General features: G+C 40.5%; 1 pseudogene; it reads right to left on the minus strand.

The window, feature by feature from the left end:
- Positions 1 to 11,036: 11,036 nt before the first annotated feature.
- On the minus strand, positions 11,037 to 11,215 carry LOC113899347 (annotated as a pseudogene).
- Positions 11,216 to 20,116: the final 8,901 nt, after the last annotated feature.

Consider the following 20,116-nt stretch of genomic DNA (forward strand, 5'->3'; position numbering starts at 1 on the left):
ATAAAGTGATGGGACCAGATGCCATGATCTTCGTTTTCTGAATGTTGAGTTTTAAGCCAACTTTTTCACTCTCCACTTTCACCTTCATCAAGAGGCTTTTTCGTTCCTCTTCACTTTCTGCCATAAGGGTGGTGTCATCTGCACATCTGAGGTTATTTATATTTCTCCTGGCAATCTTGATTCCAGCTTGTGCTTCTTCCAGCCCAGTGTTTCTCATGATGTACTCTGCATAGAAGTTAAATAAACAGGGTGACAATATACAGCCTTGATGTACTCCTTTTCCTAAGTTATAATATAAACTAGTCATTTTTTGCTAGCATTTAGCCGACTCCAGTTTTTTACTTTTGTATAAAATGTTATCCTTTTCGTTAAGTCTGTACACATTATCTTCAATTATGTCCTTAGGATCAGTTCAGTTCAGTTGCTCAGTCGTGTCTGACTCTTTGCGATCCCATGGACTGCAGCACACCAGACTTCCCTGTCTATCATCAACTCCCAGAGCTTACTCAAACTCATATCCATTGAGTCAGTGATGCCATCCAACCATCTCATCCTCTGTTGGCCCCTTCTCCTCCTGCCTTCAATCTTTCCCAGCATCAGGGTCTTTTCCAATGAGTCAGTTCTTCGCATCAGGTGGCTAAAGTATTGGAGTTTCAGCTTCAGCATCAATCCTTCCAATGAATATTCAGAACTGATTTCCTTTAAGATAGACTGGTTGGATCTCCTTACAGTGCAAGGGACTCTCAAGAGTCTTCTCCAACACCACAGTTCAAAAGCATCAATTCTATACTCAGCTTTCTTTATAGTTCAACTCTCACATCCATACATGACTACTGCAAAAACCATAGTTTTATCCTTAGGATAACTGCCTTAAAGTGTGTTGAATGAAAAGATACACAGCCTAAGAGCTGAGAATTATGCTTTATGGACACTGAGAGAGGCCAAACTAAGAGTTTGGAGTGGAGAAGAGTTTGTCAGAATTTGGAGTGGAGAAAGGTTTATTGCAAGGCCAAGCAAGGAGAATGGGGAGGCTAAAAAGATTCAAAGTCCCCAGTGGGTTTCAGGGAAGCTTTTATTAAACTGGAAGTATAATGGGTCTACCATGTTGTTTCTGATATACAGCAAAGTGACTCAGTTATGCATATGTATTCTTTCAGATTCTTTTCCACTAGAGGTTAATACAAGATACTGAATATAGTTCCCTATGCTAGCTATATAGTAGGGCTTCCCAGGTACAGAGTGGTAAAGAATACGCCTGCCAATGCAGGAGATGTGGGTTTGATCCCTGGGTAGGGAAGATCCCTTGGAGGAGGAAATGGCAACCTGCTTCAGTATTTTGCCTGGAAAATTCCATGGACAGAGAAGCCTTACAGGCTACAGTCTATGGTGTGGCAAACAGTCAGACACAACTGAGCGCACAAGCACATGTTATAAAATAGGACCTTATTTGTCTATTTCATGTATAGTGGTGTGTGTTAATCCCCAGCCCCCTCTCCTCTTTCCCCTTTGGTAACCATAAGTTTGTTTTCTCTTATTCATTTATAGCTGTGCTGGGTCTTCCTTGCTGTGTGCGGGCTTTCTCTAGTTGTGGCAAGTGGGGGCTTCTCTTTTTTGCAGCTCATGGGCTTCCCATTGTGATGTCTTCTGCTGTTGTGGAGCCTAGGCTCTGGGCACTTAAGTGCCCTAGGCTCTGGGCACCCATGAGCCCAGTGGCACCTGGCTCAGTAATTGTGGCTCAAGGGTTCAGCTACCCCTTGGCATGTGGGATTCTCCCGGACCAGGGGTCGAATCTGTGTCCCCTGCGTCAGCAGGCAGACTCTTCAACACTGGATCACCAGAGAAGTCCCCTAAGTTTTTTTCTATGTCTGTGAGTCTATTTCTATTTTGTAAATAAGTTCGCTTGTATTTTAGAGTCCAAATATAAGTAATACCTGTAAGTAATTAATATTTGTCTTTTTCTCTCTTAGGATGATAATCTCTAGGTCTATCCATGCTGCTGCAAATGCCAGTATTTCATTTTTTATGACTAATAGTCCTTTGTATGTATATATATCACATCTTCTTTATACATTCATCTGTCAATGGACATTTAAATTGCTTCCCCGTTTTGGCTATTGTAAATACGGCTGCTGGGAACATTGGGGTGCGTGTATCTTTTCAAATTAGAGTTTTCTCTGGATATATGCTCAGGAGGGGATTGCTGCTTCATATGGTAACTTTTAGTTTTTTTAAAGGAACCTCCATATTGTCCTCCATAGTGGCTGCACCAATTTATATTCCCACCAACAGTTTTTGAGGGTTCCCTTTTCTCCACACTCTCTCCAGCATTTATTATTTGTAGACTTTTTGATTATGGCCATTCTGACTGGTGTAAAGTGATACCTCATTGTAGTTTTGATTTGCATTTCTCTAGTAGGGATATTCGGAGAAGGCAATGGCACCCCACTCCAGTACTCTTGCCTGGAAAATCCCATGGATGGAGGAGCCTGGTGGGCTACAATCCATGGGGTTGCTAAGAGTCAGACACGACTGAGCAACTTCACTTTCATGCATTGGAGAAGGAAATGGCAACCCACTCCGGTGTTCTTGCCTGGAGAATCCCAGGGGCGGGGAAGTCTGGTGGGCTGCTGTCTATGGGGTCGCACAAAGTCAGACACGACTGAAGCGATTAGCAGCAGCAGTAGGGATATTGAACATCTTTTCATGTGCCTATTGATTATCTGTATCTTTGGATAAATGTCTATTTAAGTCTTCTGCCCATTTTTTGATTGGATTGTTTGTTTTTTGATTTTGAGCCGTATAAGCTGTTTGTATGTTTTAGAAATTAAGCCCTTGTCAGTCACATCATTTGCAAATATTTTCTCCCATTCTATCGGTTATATTTTAATTCTCCAAAGAAGTGGTTTGCTGCCTAAATGATATTGAAGGATTGATTTGCCCCACCATATTTTCTTTTATTGCTTTTTTAGTATCAATGGGATTTCCAACTGAACTGAAATTCAGAGTTCTATGTTATAGAATTTTAGGGTTTAATTTATCATGCATTCAAAAGCTTGCATAAGGCACTTAACAAAGGTCCTCTTTCTGAATTCACTGGCTAAATCCAGAGCAAATCTCTGTGATCACCTTTATTAGCCCCTGAATATTGCTCCCAGTCTTTACTTTATATTGTGCAGGCCTAGGTGTCCATGGGGGTAACAAAGAGCTGGACGCGACTTAAGTGACTAAACTACCACCACCAGATAACCCTATTGATTTCCTTTAGTGTGTTTAATTAGATTTTCCTGAGGATCAGATTCATATGCCCTGTCCTATAGTACCAGGCAGAAGAGAACTCCCCAATAAGATGTAATGTCTATCCCACAATATAATTAGACAAAGAGATGTAGCCATCTTATATAAAGCCCATTTAAATATGCCAATATTCATAAGCTTTTATCTCAATTCTATCAGCTTTTATACTTTTAACTTTATTCTCCGTTAAGATCCCATCAACAGGCTTTACTCTTACAAGGAGTCCAGAAACCATCCTTTTTATCTTGACCATTTTACATAATAAGGCTCTGGGGTCCCCAATCCAACTCTTTGGTTGATCAAAGAGTTAATTTTTTCCACTTAATTAAAAATTTTTTTTCTTAATTTTTTTCACTTGATTAATTGGCCCAAGAAATTATTGGCCAGGTATCTCATAATTTTCTTCCAGTCTTTTAAATATAAATAATATTTAAACTGGGGTGAATAGAGCAGACTTGTCTGGGGCCTTTTAAAGTTGGCATTGGGTTGCATTCCGTGGGCCTGCAAGCCTTGTAGTTGTCCAGCCTCAAGAGACCAAAGAAATAGCCCCAAGATAGTGACAAGAGATATCAGCGATTTAATAGACAGGAGATCTTCCATACCTGAAACAAGTTCCTGAAGTGATATCCCACTGTTTGTGGCAGGCAGGACACAACAGCAATCTTTGCTGCTGTGGGTAGAAGGAGGCTACCATTTATAGGGGGAATTGATATTGGATTGGCTCATCAGTTACCAGGGAAACCAGCAGTTGGGGCACATCCCTCATAGCCCCTCAGGTTAACAACCATTAGGAAGGCAGATGTTTTCCTTCCTAGCAGGTGGAGGCTTTCTGGTCTAAGGGGTAAGGAGGTTCGCGTGAGTAGGGTACAGGTAAAGCAGATTGTCAATTAGGGGAGGCACAGAGAGCAAAAGAACAGCCGTCTTGAATGGACTGACCACACAGTGAGGGACCAATAGAGGGTCCCTTTGACCCATTTGGGGCTTCCCTGGTGGCTCAGAGGTTAAAGCGTCTGCCTGAAATGCGGGAGGCCAGAGTTTGATCCCTGGGTCGGGAAGATCCCATGGAGAAGGAAATGGCAACCCATTCCAGTATTCTTGCCTGGAGAATCCCATGGAGGGAGGAGCCTGGTAATTCCATGGATGGAGGAGCCTGGTAGGCTACAGTCCACGGGGTGGCAAAGAGTCGGACATGACTAAGCTACTTCACTTCACTTTGACTCATTCGACCTTAGGCAGTGTTGTATCAAAACTTTTTGTTTTTGATCCTATTAACATCTATTTTATTTATTTCATTTCTTAATAATCATCTAAAAATTTTTATACTTTTGTGATGAGTTCTTTTAAAATTTCCACCTTGTTGGGAAAAAGTCTCTAGACTTAAGTTTTTTCTTACTTCCCTGCTAATAAACCTAGTTAATATTAATTATCCTAATTTTTTTATTAGCATCGATAAGACTCATTGAGCAGAAGCAGAGACCACAAATAAAGATTCTCAAACCATTTTTTCCAAATTAAAGGAGTTCTTAGGTTAACCATTATATATATATTTTCCCACTATTTAACTTTTTTTTCCACCAATAAAACAGCTGTTTATGATGAGAGCTCTTTAAAAATTTACCAGTTTAGAAGTTTCTCCAGTGTAAATGATCTGTCATCTGGCCATTTATGAAATATTGCCGGAGCCAGCCGGCAAAGTCGATCAGGTCCCGAGAACGTGCACGGCGGGGCTAAGAAAGAAACTAAAGCAAGAGACTACAAAGATGGGGTCGAGAGGTTCAGACACGTCAAAATATATCTTAATAGTGAATCAAACCAATAAGATAAAAGAGGTGTCCCCACAAGAGATCACGAAGGATGCCACAGATACAAGATCCAGAAAATTTATTCCCCAGGATAGTCTAAGAAAGGAAAGGCTTTCACTGTATAGCTGATGCAATGATGGTTAAGATCTCAAAAAGCCCCTGAGAGTTGGCACAGTCAGAAAAAAGACTGCTCACAATCTTGGTCTATTCAGTTGGCTGTCAATATGTGTACCTTCCACATGGCAGAGAAAAGTTCTCAAAATACAACACACACACACAAAATTAAGATATAGAAGAGTTCCATAACTCCTTCCAATATTCCCTCCTTTTTGGAACCCATTCCCTTTTCCTATCCTCAGCCCCTGGTAACCATCAATCTGATCTCTGTACTCTTTGCCTTCTCCAGACTGTCACATCAATGGAATCATGCAGTATGTAGTCTTTAGTGTCTGGATTATTCCACTTAGCAAATGCTTTTGAAATGAGTCCATATTTCTGCCTATATCATTAGTTATAACTTTTTATTGCTGAGTAGCATTCCATGGGGCTTCTCAGGTGGCTCAGTGGGTAAAGAATCCACCTGCAATGCAGGAGATGCAGGCAGACATGAGTTTGATCCCTAGATCCAGATAATTCCCTGGAGGAGGGCATGGCAACCCACTCCAGTATTCTTGCCTGGAGAATCCCATGGACAGAGGAGCCTGGTGGGCTACAGTTCATAGGTTGCAAAGAGTCATATACAACTGAAGCAACTGAGCATGCATGCAAGCACAGCATTCTGTGGTATTGCTGGAGGAAGGGAGACCCCTTCCAGGGCCCGAGATTGGGTTCCAACACTTGGAAATGAATTGTCCGAGAAGACACATGCTGACAAAGCAAGAGACTTTACTGGGAAAGGGTGCCTGGGAGGAGAGCAGGAGGGTAAGGGAACCCAGGAGGACTCTGCCACATGGCTTGCAGTCTTGGGTTTTATTATAATGGGATTAGTTTTTGGGTTGTCTCTGGCCAGTCATTCTGGCTCAAGGTCCTTCCTGGTGGTGGATGCATTGCTCCACCAAGAATTCCAGTGAGGATTCTGGGAGGTTGGTAGGACACATGGCATCTCCTTTTAAACTTTCCTGAATACTTCTGGTTAGTGGTAACTTGTTAGTTCTGTGTTCCTTACCAGGGCCTCCCATCGTAAAATAACTCATGCAAATGGTTACTATGGTGCTTGGCCAGGGTAGGGTATTTCAGTCACTGTGTTTTCCCTAACAGTATGAGTATCCCATTGATTTATTTATCTATTCACCAGTTGATATTTGGGTTGTTTCCAGGTTAGGGCTATTTTTGAGTAAATTTCTATGAACATTTGCATACAAGTCTTTGAGTAGACATACTTTTTTATTTCCTCTGGGTAAACATCTAAAGGTGGGATTGCTAGATTATGTGGTAAGTTTATATTTATCTTTATCAAAGACTGTTGAACATTCCTACTGGCAACATAAGAGCTCCAGACTCTTTAAGGATCCTTCACATACATATACTCTACTTTTCCTACCATAATAGGTCATTTTTGAGAGGATCCTTTCTACTGTGAAAGCTCAGAAAAGGTTTTGTAGGATGTTTCAGTTACTCACTCTAATGGTTAGTATAACAGATTGCACCATTAAGAAACGCTCATGTTTAGAAATAAAGACTATCCAACCCCAATCCTCTTTTTCTCTGACTGTTACTCATCACTCCTGAATTTTCTTTACCCTCTTTTAAAAAATATTTATTCATTTGTCTGTACCAGGTCTTAGTTGCAGCATGTGGGATTGAACCCGGGCCCCCTGTATTGGGAGTGCAAAGTCTTAGCCACTGGACCAACAGGGAAGTCCCTTTTCACTTTCTTCATTAGGGTGCTGCTGCTGCTGCTAAGTCGCTTCAGTCATGTCTGACTCTGTGCGACCCCATAGACGGCAGCCTACGAGGCTCCCCTTGGGATTCTCCCGGCAAGACACTGGAGTGGGTTGCCATGTCCTTCTCCAATGCATGAACATGAAAAGTGAAAGTGAAGTCGCTCAGTCGTGTCCGACCCTTAGCAATGCCATGGATTACAGCCTACTAGGCTCCTCCATCCATGGGATTTTCCAGGCAAGAGTACTGGAGTGGGGTGCCGTTGCCTTCTCTGCTTCATTAGGGTGGACAACATTAAAAACTTTGGCTAGCTAACTAATTATTAGTGTCAAGGATTTTTATTTTTGATATTAAAAAAAGCAAAATTCATTTCTGGGCCTCTCCTATTCATTCTTCAGTTTTTCTCATCACTCCTGAAGAAAATTCAGGAGTGTGAGTAACAGTCAGAGATAAAAAGGATTGGGATTGGATAATCTTTATCTGGGGAAGATCCCTTGGAGGAGGGCATGGCAATCCACTCCAGTACTCTTGCCTGGAGAAAACATGGACAGAGGAGCCTGGCAGGCTACAGTCCCTAGGCTTGCAAAGAGTTGGACATGACCGAAGTGACTTAGCACGCAGTCTTTACATGTTCTCTCTGAACTTTAATTTTATAGACAGACACATTTCCTGGTGATTTAGATTTCCCTTCCCTTATATTTCCTTTCATTTTGATTTTTTGAAAGTCCTTTTTCTGCTTTCCTTTCCTCAGGAGTGTATCTTGATATTGTTCTTTGCCTTTGTGATCGGTGGCTGCATCTGCTTGCATGATTCCTTGCATGGGGACAGCCAGGTCTTGGCTTATTCTTGACTTTCCTGCATGCAGAGCATTTTTGCTTCTTTTTCCACATACATAGAAGGAAAAGAGAGAAAATTACATGATTCTCTGACTGTGTGTCCAGGAAAGGCCCTGTGAGCTTGAAAGCCCTGGGTTTTTATTATCCAACCAGAAGGAGGTATTCATTTCTACTTGAATAGAGGCACACAGCTCTTTTTCAGACTGGAGCTGACTATTTTGCATGAAACAAAGAAGTTATACATTAGCATGGGGTAGCTGGCTTTTCTCAGTAGCTGTCTAACAATGACTAGAGACAATGGTTTAATTATAAGCTGCCACAGTTAAAAGACTCTTAACCCACATACAATATCTTATCAAAATTTCACCATTCCTTTGGAAAGAGGTTTAAACTGGTTTGCAGAGCTAATGAAGAGCCTACTTTGTCTTTTCCATTTCCCTGCTGCTCCCAAAGCATCTCAAGCCTATTTCAGCCTCTGGTTTTGCCAAAGCTGTTCCCACAGTCTGGGGTGCCTTCCCTCCTTTCTTGTGCTTATCTATTATTTACTTCTCTTTCAAAGCTCTTTTCAGACACTTCCTCCTTTAAGAAGGTTTTTGTTTTTTTTCATCTTTACAATTTCAGTCCACTGAGTTCTACTGTCTATGGACATGCATTTCTAGTGCACATAATTTAATACAGATTATTCTTCAGTTGTATGAATTGGTGGTCTTATAGTTATTTATTTATTTCAGAAAAGAACTATTGGAGAGTAGATACCATATCTTACTCATTTTTGCATTTCAGTCCCTAACACAGCTCCTGGCAGTGCAAAATTCTGTTGAATGAGTGATTGAATGTTAGGCATATGGCAGGGACTCAGTAAATAATTATTGGTTGATTGATAAGAGGCCTTTTTAGGAAATGCTACATAACTTCATCGGCAGCATCACCATTTTAATGCTGGTTTGTACTGTCTGCAGAAGTTTAGTTAGAAACTACCTACCCTCACGTCTTCTTCCGGCACTGACTCCTTTTCTCTCCTTCCAGTAAGTTGGACAGCAAAGGGGTAGATGACCTAAAAGACAAGAAGATAGGGAGGATTAAGAAGGATAAACAGACCATTGGAAAATCTTTTAAAATATATCTTGGTTATGATTTGTATTTAGCTCCACAGGTTGGGAATTATTTTACATTAAATGAATACATTAAAAATGTGGGGCAAATAATGAATGATTGCAAGGTCTTGTTTACACGTAAAGCCACTGAACACAGTGCTTATTTCTAAGGATGGCAGGGTGAAGTGAGGCTCCCTTCTTCCGCTGGAGGGAGGCACACTTCACCCAAAGGGAAGGTTTCACCTAGATGTCATCCACAGAGTCAAGATTCAGGACTGTGTTTATGAAGAGAACTTGAATTAGCGTCTTAGTGTGTTTTCTCTGTGCCCAATTCTTGTTTCCCCTCTCTCCAGGGTTACTCCAAGGCAGCCACTGTGATCAGCACAGGGAGGAAGGAGAGCCACTCCTTGGGCTCCTACCTCCATCCTCTTAAGGAGGAGCCTTCTGACAAGGAAAGAGCCTTCCAGACTGAGGATCTAGCTGGATCTTTGCTCAAGTTTTTTCTCTCCAGGTTGTTGAGGTGAAATATAATGCTGCTGCTGCTGCCAAGTCACTTCAGTTGTGTCTGACTTTGCACGACCCCATAGATGGCAGCCCACCAGGCTCCACTGTCCCTGGTATTCTCCAGGCAAGAACGCTGGAGTGGGTTGCCATTTCCTTCTCCAATGCATGCATGCATGCTAAGTTGCTTCAGTTGTGTCCGCCTCTGTGTGATCTTATGGACAGCAGCCCGCCAGGCTTCTCTGTCCACGGGACTCTCCAGGCAAGAATACTGGAGTGGGTTGCCATTTCCTTCTCCAAAATATAATAAGTCAACTCTTTTCCAAGGAACAAGCAAAGAATGATTTCACTTAACTGTTAAAACTCTGTAATATTACTGTAGGGAGGGGGTCCCATCCAGGGCCTGAGAGTGGGCTCTTGTCCAACCGTCTTTCTATGTAAGGACTGGAATTCAGGGACCCTTTAGGGGAGAAACAGGTAGGTCCAATAACAGATATTAGAACTGATGTCAATACAGAAAATGGACGCTTACATAATTAGCTGGAAAAAAAAATATGAGCACATGTAGCCACATATCTCCATGGGTTGGTGGACCAGTTGATATATTGGTTACAAATGCATAGATGGCTGATTGGCTGAATGAATGAATGAATGAATATTTCATACCAAGGGAATTTGGATTAGTTGGTTTGTGGTGTGAACAAAGCTAGATACTATATACACCTTATGTCTGTAATTAACTTTCTAGTACTGAAGGCCTTAAACCCTTTACATGAGCAATGTGAAGTTTCTGAGATTTCTAAAATAGTGTGACTTGTAAGTACCTAATGGAATGTTAGAGAAAGCTAAAGGATAAGCACTGCAGGAGGTGAGTTGGGCACTAACATAGAAGTCTGCAGTGTGGTGTAATAATAAAATGGGAAGGAACATTAATTTACCATTTATAATCCCTATTGCTCTATAAAAAGGGAATATCCTAAGAATGTTGTTTGTTGAGCAGCATGTGGGAATTAAAGCCTGGAGACGCTGGGAAAGGACTAAATTCCTTTTTTAAGACAGATGCTGGTGGCATCATAAAGGGACAGGTAGGGAGGCACCCAGAGGCTGAGAATGCTGGAACCAGTGGGCAGAGGGATGGGAAGTATTGTTCCTAAAGAGTACATTTTTATCTTTGTACATTTTTGAACTTTATATAAATGGCATCAAATTGTGTATATTCTTTTCTGACTGCAATATTATGTTCCTGACAGTCATCCATTTTAAAATGTGTGACTATCATTCATTCTTTTCGTGGCTATATACTATCCTATTATATAACATTGCTTTATCCTTTACTTTGTGGAGAGACATTTGAATTGTTTCCAGTTTCTTCCCCCAGTTTCTAGAAGTGTGCTGTGAGTGTTTTTGGACAACTCTCTTGGACACACATGTAAGAATTTCTCCAGGGTACCTGCTGGGTTTGGTGGTTTTAGTAGGTTATGGGTTATGCAGATCTTCAGCTTCTTTAGATAATATGAAATTGTATCAATTTATTTATTTTTGAAGTTTTAAAAACTTTTATATGCAAAGCGCTGGTATTGTTTCTGCATAAGGTAGCTGTGCTGGATGATCCATTTAAAGAAGTTCAGTTAGTCCAACTTAATGAAGCCGATGTCTTTCGTGTACTGGCGGAAACTCTAGGGACACATATTGAGGCCTGTTTCTGGATCAGACCATGCCGGTTTGAGCAGACCTGGCAAGAGTGAGAACCCTGGCCGAATTGTCTCAGATGGCTCCAGTAGAGCTGCTGGTGATCCATGTTATTCTCTTGGCTTCAACAAGGCTGAAATTGTACCAATTTATAATCTCACCAGCAATTTATGAGAGGTGACATCTTAATAATAATAATGTTTTGCAATTCATGAGTGTATTTCTCCTTTTATTATTAAAGCCTTTAATTTTTTCTCAGTGGTTTTATTGTTTTCAGGCTTGCATATTCAAGTCTTAAAAATCTTTTGTTAATTTACCCCTTCAAGTATTTCATATGTTTTGGTGTTGTTGTAAATTTTTTTTTAATTCAACTTCTAATTGTTTATTGCTAGCATATAAGGTAGTATCATAGGCTTCTCTATAAGGGCTTCCCAGGTAGCTCAGTGGTAAAGAATCCGCCTGCAATGCAGGAGACATGGGTTAGATTCCTGACTGGCAAAGATTCAGTGGGGTCCTGAGAGTCACATAGGACTTAGTGACTAAACCACCATGACCATATGATTCCCCACAAAAATCTGGTATTCTACAACCTTACTACATTTATTCATTAATTCTAGGAACATTTTGGGGTAGATTCCTTAGGATTTTCTACATAGATGATTATGTCATTTGCAAACAAAGACCATTTTACTTTCTCTCAACCCTCCCTCCCTCGTGTGTTTTTTTTTTTCCTTTTTATTGAGGTATAATTGACAATATTGCAAGGTATTTAAAGTGTACAGAGGTGATGATTTGATAGATGTGTATACTGTTAAAGGATCCCCCCCCCAGAGTTAATTAACATATTCATCACCTTATATATTTACCTTTTTATTGGATGAAAACATGTAAGTTCTACACTCTTCAGTCAGTTCAGTTCAGTTCAGTCGCTCAGTCGTGTCCGACTCTTTGCGACCCCATGAATCGCAGCACACCAGGCCTCCCTGTCCATCACCAACTCCCGGAGTTCACTCAGATTCATGTCCATCGAGTCAGTGATGCCATCCAGCCATCTCATCCTCTGTCGTCCCCTTCTCCTCTTGCCCCCAATCCCTCCCAGCATCAGAGTCTCTTCCAATGAGTCAACTCTTCGCATGAGGTGGCCAAAGTAATGGAGTTCTACACTCTTAGCAACTTTCAATTACACAGTATAGTGTTATCAATTATATTCACCCCATTATATTAGATCCTCATACTTTATTCATCTTATAATTGAAAGTTTGTAGACTTTTAGCATGGAGAAGGCAATGGCACCCCACTCCAGTATTCTTGCCTGGAAAATCCCATGGACAGAGGAGCCTGGTGGGCTGCAGTCCATGGGGTCGCTGAGGGTCAGACACGACTGAGCGACTTCACTTTCACTTTTCACTTTCATGCATTGGAGAAGGAAATGGCAACCCACTCCAGTGTTCTTGCCTGGAGAATCCCAGGGACAGGAGAGCCTGGTGGGCTGCCGTCTATGGGGTCACACACAGTCCGACACGACTGAAGTAACTTAGCAGCAGCCTTAGCCTTTTAGCAACCTCTCCCTATTTTCTCCACCTCAGCCCCTGGCAACCACTTTTCTACTATCTGTTTTTATTAGTTCAACCTTTTTTTTTTTTTTTTTAAGATTCCACATGTAAGTGATACAATGTAGTGTTTGTCTTTGTCTGGCTTATTTTACTTGACATAATGGCCTCCAGGTTCATCCATGTTGTCAAAAATGTCAGGATAAAGGCTGAATAATAGCCCGTTGTTTATATGTGCCACATTTCCTTTATTCATTCATCTGTTAGTGGACACGTAGGTTGTCTCCATACCTTGGCTGTTGTGAGTATGCTACAGTGAACGTGGGAGTGCAGATACTTTTGAAACAACGATTTTTGTTTCCTTTGGTTCTGTATCTGGAAGTGGGATTGCAGAATCTTATGCTAGTTCTATTTCTTGAGGAATCACTGTACTGTTTTCTGTGTGATAGTACTGGTTTACATTCCCACCAACAGTACACAAGAGTTCTCTTTTCTCCGCATCTTTGAGAGCATTTGTTATCTCTTTTCTTTATAGTGAGAGGCATCCTAATAGGTGTGAAGTGATACCACATTGTCTTTTGATTTGCATTTCCTTGATAATTAATCACGTGAATCACCTTTTCAGGTGCCTGTTGGCCATTTGTGTGTCTTCTTTGGAAAAATGTCTATTCAGGCCCTTTGCCCATTTAAATTGGATTGTTTATCTTTTTTGCTATTGATTTATGACTTCTTTGTATATTTTGAATATTAACCCCTTATCAGGCATGTGGAATCTTTAGTTGTGACATGTGAACCAGGGTTTGAACCTGGGTCCCCTCCACTGGAAGCACGTTTTAGCCCCTGGACCACCAGGGAAGTTCCGTTTTGGTAGTTTGTCTTTTCAGAAATTTATACATTTTATCTAAGTTGTTAAAAACATTACCATAAGTTGTTCATAATGTTCCATTATTACTTTTTAATGCCTAAGGAATCCATAGTGGTGTCTACTCACTTGTTCCCCTTATTGGTAATTTGTGTCTTCTGTCCTTTTCCCCCAACACCCTCTCAACCCCAAGTCCAGATGAGCAACTGTTCTTCCACAAGTTCCTGTAAGTATCTCAGAATTGAGATTTGCTTGGCTTCACTGGTCTGATTTTAGTGATATGGCCATTCCTGAGCCAATAGCCATGGTCATGCTCTAACTGGTTGGGGATGATGTCATGCCATGTCAGTTACATGAACTGAGAGGGGAGAGGGGCTTTATTAAGGTCAGGGACCTACTACTTTAAGAATGGGAAATAGATTTCAGGCAGATAGTTCAGTCCAGTTCAGTTCAGTTGCTCAGTTGTGTCCGACTCTTTGCGACCCCATGAACCACAGTACGCCAGGCCTCCCTGTCCATCACCAACTCCCGGAGCCTACTCAAACTCATGTTCCTTGAGTCGGTGATGCCATCCAACCATCTCATCCTCTGTCGGCCCCTTCTCCTCCCGCCTTCAATCTTTACCAGCATCAGGGTCTTTTCCAGTGAGTTACTTCTTCAAATCAGGTGGCCAAAGTATTGGAGTTTCAGCTTCAGCATCAGTCCTTCCAGTGAATACTCAGTATTGATTTCCTTTAGGATGGACTGGTTGGATCTCCTTGCAGTCCAAGGGACTCTCAAGAGTCTTCTCCAACACCACAGTTCAAAAGCATCAGTTCTTCTGCGCTCAGCTTTCTTTATAGTCCAACTCTCACATCCATACATGACTACTGTTTTTTTTCCTTAAACATAAAGAAGTCTAAAAATTTATATAGCCAAGTTTATAAATTTATGTTTATAGTTCTATTGAAAAAACTCTCTACACATCTTTTTTAAAAAATATATATATATATTTATTTGGTGTGCTGGGTCTTAGCTATGGCACTTGGGATCTTTCATCTTTGTTGCCACTTGAAGGATCTTTAGTTGCGGTATGCAAGCTCTCTTTTTTTAAGTTTTTGGCTGTGCTGGGTCTTTGTTGCTGTGTGCAGGCTTTCTCTGGTTTAGGTGAGCAGAGGCTACTCTCTTTGTTGCTGTGCCCAGGCTTTTCACTGTGGTGTCTTCTCTTATTGCTAAGCACAGGCTGTAGGGCGTTGGGCTCAACAGTTGTGGTGTGCAGGGTCTAGTTGCCCTATGGCATGTGGGATTTTACCAGACCAGGGGTCAAACCCATGTTCCCTGCATTGGCAGACAGTATCTTAACCAACTGGCCCAGCAGGGAAGTCCCCTATGCATCTTTAATGAGATAATTTTTATCCAAACTTTTTTTTTCGTGGTTTATATCTATTTACTTAATTATCCTGAATTTATTTCTGTTTAAGATATGAGATTCGGAAGAGACAATGGCACCCCACTCCAGTATTCCTGCCTGGAAAATCCCATGGATGGAGGAGCCTGGAAGGCTGCAGTCCATGGGGTTGCTGAGGGTCGGACACGACTGAGCGACTTCACTTTCACTTTTCACTTTCATGCATTGGAGAAGGAAATGGCAACCCACTCCAGTGTTCTTGCCTGGAGAATCCCAGGGACGGGGGAGCCTGGTGGGCTGCCGTCTGTGGGGTCACACAGAGTCGGACACGACTGAAGTGACTTAGCAGTAGCAGCAAGATATGAGATGAGGATCTAACAACTTTTTCTGCAAGGTTCTAGGTAATCCCTTCATTTATCTTCATTTATGCAGCTTATTCCTTCAGTAAAATATAGTACCCGACACTTAACATAGCACTTTATCAGGCCCTGAGCTAAGCATTCTGACATACATTAATAATATTTATAAGGATTCTATGAGGTAGATATATTATTATCTCCATATATATATATGTTGTTGTTCAGTTGCCAAATTGTGTCTGACTCTTCGTTACCCCATGATTGCAGCATGCCAGGCCTCACTATCCCCCACCATCTCCCGGAGCTTGCCCAAGTTCATGTCCATTGGACTGGTAATGCCATTCAACCATCTCATCTTCTGTTGCCCTCTTCTCCTTCTGCCTTCAATATATATGATGCAAGAAGTATTGCTTATTTAAGCTCAAATGGCTAATAGGTGGGAATCTAAACCTAGGTGGTGGACTTCTAGTAGCTGTTGTCAGCTTCTCTTGCTGTATTACCTCCCCAAGTCCTTGATGTTCACAGCATGCCTTTGCAGCTAGAAATTGTCTGCTGTACCCATGCATATTTTTATTCCCACCAGTTAGCTTGTACCAAGAATCAGTTGTTTCCAAACCTTGATTTGATAATTGGACTTGTTACTATAATGACATTTTTAACTAAATAAAGATAAACCAATGAAATATGAGTATAAAAACAAAGCTATTTCTGCGAAAACAAAATTGAGTCTTTGTGAGAGATTCCATAAAGTCAGATAATGAAAAAAATTGTTGATTGAGGTGTGGGCAAGGACTGTGAAGACTGGCAACAGACAAACAAAATGCAAAAATTCTAGAATTCTGTTCACAGATGGTTTCTCTGGCATCTTTACAATTTTTGTATCACTGAAGCAAATCCTGAAATTTCATATTGTGAATGTGGTTTAAGCAAAAAAGACTACAACAATCATCATATTCATACTCAAAGAAAAGAATAGTTATAGGTTAGTGAATACATGTTTCTAGCTTTAATTTGAGATAAATATTTAAGGCATGTATCACTTTTTTTTTCCATTTGATTTTTTTAATATTTTATTTTATTTTTTAACTTTACAATATTGTATTGATTTTGCCATATATCAACATGAATTCACCACAGGTATACGTGTGTTCCCCATCCTGAACCCTCCCAGTACCATCCCTCTGGGTCGTCCCAGTGCACCAGCCCCAAGTATCCAGTATCGTGCATCGAACCTGGACTGGCGACTCGTTTCATATATGATATTATACATGTTTCAATGCCATTCTCCCAAATGATCCCACCCTCTCCCTCTCCCACAGAGTCCAAAAGACTGTTCTATACATCAGTGTCTCTTTTGCTGTCTCATATACAGGGTTATTGTTACCATCTTTCTAAATTCCATATATATGCATTAGTATACTGTATTGGTGTTTTTCTTTCTGGCTTACTTCACTCTGTATAATAGCCTCCAGTTTCATCCACCTCATTAGAATTGATTCAAATGCATTCTTTTTAATGGCTGAGTAATACTCCATTGTGTATATGTACCACAGCTTTCTTCTCCATTCATCTGCTGGTGGACATCTAGGTTGCTTCCATGTCCTGGCTATTATAAACAGTGCTGCGATGAACATTAGGGTACACGTGTCTCTTTCCCTTCTGGTTTCCTCAGTGTGTATGCCCAGCAGTGGGATTGCTGGATCATAAGGCAGTTCTATTTCCAGGTTTTTAAGGAATCTCCACACTGTTCTCCATAGTGGCTGTACTAGTTTGCATTCCCACCAACAGCGTAAGAGGGTTCCCTTTTCTCCACACCATCTCTAGCATTTTTTGCTTGTAGACTTTTGGATTGCAGCCATTCTGACTGGTGTGAAATGGTACCTCATAGTGGTTTTGATTTGCATTTTTCTGGTAATGAGTGATGTTGAGCATCTTTTCATGTGTTTGTTAGCCATCTGTATGTCTTCTTTGGAGAAATGTCTATTTAGTTCTTTGGCCCATTTTTTGATTGGGTCATTTATTTTTCTGGAATTGAGCTGTAGGAGTTGCTTGTATATTTTCGAGATTAGTTGTTTGTCAGTTGCTTCATTTGCTATTATTTTCTCCCATTCTGAAGGCTGTCTTTTCACCTTGCTTATAGTTCCCTTTGTTGTGCAGAAGCTTTTAAGTTTAATTAGGTCCCATTTGTTTATTTTTGCTTTTATTTCCAATATTCTGGGAGGTGGGTCATAGAGGATCCTGCTGTGATGTATGTCGGAGAGTGTTTTGCCTATGTTTTCCTCTAGGAGTTTTATAGTTTCTGGTCTTAGGTTTAGATCTTTAATCCATTTTGAGTTTATTTTTGTGTATGGTGTTAGAAAGTGTTCTAGTTTCATTCTTTTACAAGTGGTTGACCGGTTTTCCCAGCACCACTTGTTAAAGAGATTGTCTTTAATCCATCATATATTCTTACCTCCTTTGTCAAAAATAAGGTGCCCCTAGGTGTGTGAATTTATCTCTGGGCTTTCTATTTTGTTCCATTGATCTATATTTCTGTCTTTGTGCCAGTACCCTACTGTCTTGATGACTGTGGCTTTGTAGTAGAGCCTGAAGTCAGGCAGGTTGATTCCTCCAGTTCCATTCTTCTTTCTCAAGATCGCTTTGGCTATTCGAGGTTTTTTGTATTTCCATACAAATTGTGAGATTATTTGTTCTAGCTCTGTGAAGAATACCGTTGGTAGCTTGATAGGGATTGCATTGAATCTATAAATTACTTTGGGCAGTATACTCATTTTCACTATATTGATTCTTCCAATCCATGAACATGGTATATTTCTCCATCTATTAGTGTCCTCTTTGATTTCTTTCACCAGTATTTTATAGTTTTATATATCTAGGTCTTTAGTTTCTTTAGGTAGATATAATCCTAAGTATTTTATTCTTTTCGTTGCAATGGTGAATGGAATTGTTTCCTTAATTTCTCTTTCTATTTTCTCATTATTAGTGTATAGGAATGCAAGGGATTTCTGTGTGTTGATTTTATATCCTGCAACTTTTCTATATTCATTGATTAGTTCTAGTAATTTTCTGGTGGATTCTTTAGGGTTTTCTATGTAGAAGATCATGTCATCTGCAAACAGTGAGAGTTTTACTTCTTCTTTTCCAATTTGGATTCCTTTTATTTCTTTTTCTGCTCTGATTGCTGTGGCCAAAACTTCCAAAACTATGTTGAACAGCAATGGTGAAAGTGGGCACCCTTGTCTTGTTCCTGACTTTAGAGGAAATGCTTTCAATTTTTCACCATTGAGGATTATGTTCGCTGTGGGTTTGTCATATATAGCTTTTATTATGTTGAGGTATGTTCCTTCTATTCCTGCTTTCTGGAGACTTTTTATCATAAATGGATGTTGAATTTTGTCAAAGGCTTTCTCTTCATCTATTGAGATAGTCATATGGTTTTTATTTTTCAATTTGTTAATGTGGTGTATTACATTGATTGATTTGTGGATATTGAAGAATCCTTGCATCCCTGGGATAAAGCCCACTTGGTCATGGTGTATGATCTTTTTAATGTGTTGTTGGATTCTGATTGCTAGAATTTTGTTAAGGATTTTTGCATTTATGTCCAACAGTGATATTGGCCTGTAGTTTTCTTTTTTGGTGGGATCTTTGTCAGGTTTTGGTATTAGGGTGATGGTGGCCTCATAGAATGAGTTTGGAAGTTTACCTTCCTCTGCAATTTTCTGGAAGAGTTTGAGTAGGATAGGTGTTAGCTCTTCTCTTAATTTTTGGTAGAATTCAGCTGTGAAGCCATCTGGACCTGGGCTTTTGTTTGCTGGAAGATTTCTGATTACAGTTTCATGTATCACTTTTAAATTGATCTTCTGCTCTAACCTTTCCCCAGTAATGTACTAGACCCCAATCTTTTTTAAAGACAACAGTCTTCTATTGTGGTTAGCCAATAGTCTTGGCATTATTTATCCACTGGACTCTGTCTTTTTTATAGATTAGAAAGTCTACTTTGTTTTATTGTTATTATTTTCTTGGCCTCCCCATGTGGCTTGCTGGATTTTGGTTTTCTTTCCTACCCAGGGATCAAATTCATGCCTCCTGCAATGGAAGCTTGTAGTCCTAACCAGTGGACCACCAGGGAATTTCCTAGAAAGTCTACCCTAATCATCTATTAGATCTTTATGTCTAATCTGCATCATTTTTCTAGACTATCCAATTCCACTGTTCTATTTGTTTGTTCTTAAGTTAGTGTTTTAATACCTGACGCTTTTTTTGTTCAATATTTCTTGGCTATTCCACCTCATTAATTTTTCTGGACACATACTAATTCTGAAGTTTACAATAAATATATTCTCATTGAGAATATCTTCATTGGTTTTTAAAGGTTTTAGTGAAGAAGGTATGTTAAATTGTAATTTGAAATGAGGCCGGATTAAGAAACTCAGGGCAGTCCAGTTGTTAAGGACTCTGCATTTTCACTGCTGAGGGCCTGCATTCAACCCCTAGTCAAGGAGCTAGGTAAGATTCCACAAGCCATGTGGCATGGGCAAACAAAATGAAACATACAAACAAACATGACAGCAGGACTTCCCTTGTAGTCCAGTGGTTAAGAATCTGCCTGCCAATGCAGGGAATATGGATTCTACCCCTGGTCCGGGAAGATTTCACATGCCACTGGGCAACTAAGCCTATGGACTTTAACTACTGAGCCCAGACACCTTAGAGCTCTGCAATAGGAGAAGCCACCATAACGAGAGGTCTGACCACCACAACTAGAGTAGCTCCTGCTTAGTGCAACTGGAGAAAGCCTGTGTGCAGCAGCGAAGACCTAGTGCAACCAAAACCAAAACCAAAACCTGACAACAAAGAA

The sequence above is a fragment of the Bos indicus x Bos taurus genome, chromosome 10 (genome assembly GCF_003369695.1).
Source record: "Bos indicus x Bos taurus breed Angus x Brahman F1 hybrid chromosome 10, Bos_hybrid_MaternalHap_v2.0, whole genome shotgun sequence".
NCBI lineage: Eukaryota > Metazoa > Chordata > Mammalia > Artiodactyla > Bovidae > Bos > Bos indicus x Bos taurus.